This window comes from Alexandromys fortis, unplaced genomic scaffold, assembly GCF_014885135.2.
Source record: "Alexandromys fortis isolate MF-2015 unplaced genomic scaffold, M_Fortis_MF-2015_v1.1 scaffold_33, whole genome shotgun sequence".
In the NCBI taxonomy this organism is placed as follows: domain Eukaryota; kingdom Metazoa; phylum Chordata; class Mammalia; order Rodentia; family Cricetidae; genus Alexandromys; species Alexandromys fortis.
In genome coordinates, this window is record NW_026067917.1 from 1237870 (window position 1) to 1241927 (window position 4058).

General features: G+C 37.8%; 1 pseudogene; it reads right to left on the bottom strand.

Annotated features, from left to right (window-relative positions):
• Positions 1–2338: 2338 nt before the first annotated feature.
• LOC126500193 (COP9 signalosome complex subunit 9-like) lies at positions 2339–2491 on the bottom strand (annotated as a pseudogene).
• Positions 2492–4058: the final 1567 nt, after the last annotated feature.

A 4058-nucleotide genomic window follows, 5' to 3' on the forward strand; every position in this document is an offset into this window, starting at 1 on the left:
CTTCTGTGCCTAAAACAAAGAAAGTGACCTAAGATTCTGAAGCAGCAATTTTTCCCTTATCAGAGACCATCAGTTTGTCATTGTAAAACAGTCCATTTGTTGTCATCAAAGAACCAGGATTGGGGCATTATAGTGAGTGGATTTCCCTCCCCAGGAATCACTGAGAATTTACCCCTACCAGAACTGGACAGCATCATCCCAGTGCAAAGTTGAAAGCCATAAATATATACAGTAGTTGAATTTTTAGCCTCTCATAAAATGCTATTTAAATTAACCTATTTGTGTCTTAAGAGTTTTCCAAATGTCAGACTCATTCATCCAGAATCCGGAAGTAAAGACGGGAGATCAGAGAACCACAGGACATGGGTCAGCTGACAGAGTAATAAGGAAAGGGTCATCAGAGTTCTCTTGGTTTAAGACTATTAAATCCCCCACAAAGCAGCTAAGGTAGGGCCTGTGATGAGTGTCCTTAAGAAGCTGGTAGGGAAGAAGAGAGAGTGCTCCTGTGATTTCTGAGTCAAGAGAGAACACAGAAGTACCAGTTCCCGGACTAGGTTTTGGATGCCAAATGTGCTGCTTTGGGGATTAGTTGCCCAGCTCTTAACTCTGAGAGTGGTTGGCTCCTCTTCGGCAAGCCATGCACAGTTCTATCTGACCCAGGAACAGCGATCTCTATCTTTACACGGTTACCTAGCTACAAAGCAAAAGCAGAATTAGAGCCACAATGATGTACGATAAGATGGAACCTAGGAAAGAGCTGAGCAACTGAACAGCCATGGAGAAAATTCACCAACGAAGTTTCAGACAGATCCAAGATGAGCTCCAGATATCAACACTGAGGTAAACAGAGGCAGGAATCACCGGCTCCGCCTTGTAGCCTCCAACAGGCTGAGAAATTCCTCTGATCTTTTAAAAACCTAATTTGTGTATATGGTGTGCTCCCATGGTCATTGTTCTAGTGCTGTGAGGAGACACCATGACCAAGGCAACTCTTCACAAAGAAAGCATTTATTTTGGGTGCTTGCTTACAGTTTTAGAGCTAGCCCATTATCATCATCATGACAAAGGCCATGACAGCATGCACGGTGATGGAGCAGTAGTTGAGTGCTACAGCATTATCCACAGGCACAGAGAGACAGACACAGGGACAGAGAGACCAGCCAGTAGACAGACTGACAGAGACAAACAGACTGGGCCTCTCATGGGCCACCTCCGAATCCTTCTAATCCTTTCAAAGAGTTCAGCTTCCTGGTGACTAAGCATTCAGATATATAGTGAGGGCCATTCTTATTTGAATTACCCGTGTTTTGCCTGCATGTACATATATGCACCCCATAAGTGTCTGGTGTCCACAGCAGCCAGACAAAATAATCAGATCTCGTGTAAGTGGAATTATACCCCCTTGCAGATGCTATCGTGTGGGTGCTGGATATCAAATCTATGTCCTCTGGACCAGCTGCCAGTTATTCTGACTGATGAGTCAGCTTTTCAGCCCCAACTTTAATCTTTTAATTACCTTGACTGAGACCAAACTGAGATTTTTGGCTTGGACTCAGAGGGGTATTTCAGGGCTGGCCAGTATGAAATAACATTGAGAATAAGTAACTCTAAAATAGACTTAAATGTGAGGATTAAGAGAGGAGTTTACGATGTAACACTAGGCACATCTTGAGTGAGCCTACTATCCCCTCAGAGATGGTATGGTTAATAATATATCTAGTTCCATGTATTAATTCTGCATTTATGATTTTCAATAAAGAATTAAACTTTTTTTATTAAAGTCTTACTCTGTGAATTGGGAACATTCTTAATATTAGTGTGTTCTGTTATAATAGATTTTCATATTGAATTTTTAAAATTTTGCTGGTTTTGGAATGAATTTTTTCAAATTTAAATTATTAATTGTAGCATCTTTGACTGTCAATAAAAAACCATAATTTTGACAAGTCATGGTTTTCTTTCTATTCCATAAAATTGATTTATTTTGCATACATTACTAATTTTGAAACAAAATTTTAAATATTTTATTTATTTGTTTATCACTGTGGAGATAGACACTGTTTATTCCTGTGTTTGTACAAGGGGAAGGGGAGAAGGCAACTTTCATTCAAAAGCACAGAAATTAAAATTACCCTGCCTGTTATGATGCTGTTTTTAGTTTAAACAAGGAGCTAGCATTCTCAGAGACCACTGCACTTAGTTGGTTCAGACAGTACCCTCCTGTGGTTGTCCAGGTTCTGACTTTTGGTGAACTTTGCAAGGTCTCTACAACCATTTGATCCTGTCCTGAGAAATTCGAGACTTCTCACAAATGTGGAGCATCTATGACTGGGCAGCCTCACTGGACATCATCGTCAAAGAGATCTTCAAAATCATTTTAAAAGTCCACATGAACTGTCTTTTCATTGCCTGCCGAGTCCTTCAAGAGCCAGGTGCTCCCTCCAGCCTCATCCAGGTCCATGTAGGCCCCCTCAGAGAACATCTCATCCATGACAGCTTCATCTCAAGGCTGTAGTGTTATGCACCTAAGCATTTCATTATTAAACATGTTGGTACATTTAGCAGTGTTTGTATAAGTCATGTTTGGGGACTGAGATTCACCAAGTATTAAGCATTTGATACTGTATTTTTATTCCTCTTTCCTAAGAATTTATATTATCAAAGGGCTCTGGATTTATCGAATATTTTTATGTATTTGGATAATCTTACATTTCAAAATTGTTAATATACTACTAACATAATTTAAATTGAAGTATTTTAATATTATACTTCTTTTATATCTTTGAAATTTTTGAATTTTTTTGAGACAGAATTTTTCTATATAGTTGAGGTTGATCCAAATTAATGTAGCCCAGGATAGCCTAAAACTCTCCATCTTCCAAAGGCTGAGGTTATAGGCATGCACCACCATGCTCAGCTTATACTTGTGGTTTTAGGGAAAGGGTCCTTTGTCATGCATGGCTAGCACATGCATGCAGCAATACTTTTATTAGGATTTTTATATCTGTGTTCATAAAAAATAATAATCTGAAATTTTCTTTTATTATTTTTTGTGAAAGAAAACTACCTCAGGCCTCTTTTACCTTTTCCTCTTCTTTAACATACAAAATGCTTGTGAAGCTATTACAGAAAACGTACTTTAGATACATATTCTTTTCACTCGTGTCAGCCATATTTGCTTTGCCTTTGTTACTGTTGTGCATTTACTAAAATTTTTAAAAAATGTTTAATAATTCCTTCTGTGCTGGATAGCTTTATGTTAACTCGACACAAGCTTAAGTCATTTGCGAGGTGATAACCTCAATGGAAAAAACACCTCAATAAGATCAGGACTGTAAGGAGGCCGTTAGGGCATTTTCCTAATTAGTGATTGGTTGGGGAGGGGCCAGCCCGTTGTGCTTGGTTCCATTCCTGGGCAGGTGGTTCTGGATTCTATAAGAAAGCAAGCTGAGCAGTAACAATTGAATGCTTGATTTCTTTTGAAAAATACATCCATTTTATCTCACATATTTAAAAGCAATATTGAATGCATTGTGGATATATTGGTGCTTTTATGAGCCTTGTTAGAGTTGTTTTTTTTAAAACATTTTAAAATATTCTCAGGCATGTCCACCCTTTGACTTGTGGACTGCATGTGGCTGTATGTAGCCCAACAGTAACAAACCCCTAAAACTTACTTGAACCACTGTGATTGCTTTCTGTTTGATTGTAAATAACTCAGTTCTCTGGACTGAACACGGTAAATGATAATGCCATTTCCCCAGAATCAAAATATTGGGCATGCTTAAACAAGTCCAGTCATTACTCCATCTTCCACTATAATAATGATTTTAGCTTTATTTGTTTATATTTTCTTCACAGTTTTTCACTTTCATGTTTTACAACTTCATATTTTAATGTCTCTTATTTGTTACATATAGATGGATAATTTTTATTTTTCCAAATATTTTTATTAGAGTATATTTGTTGCATAGGGTGATAGCTTTCATAAAGACATTTTCATACAAGTATTTAAAATACTGGGCCATATTAACTGTCTGATGTCCTCCCTCAAAGAC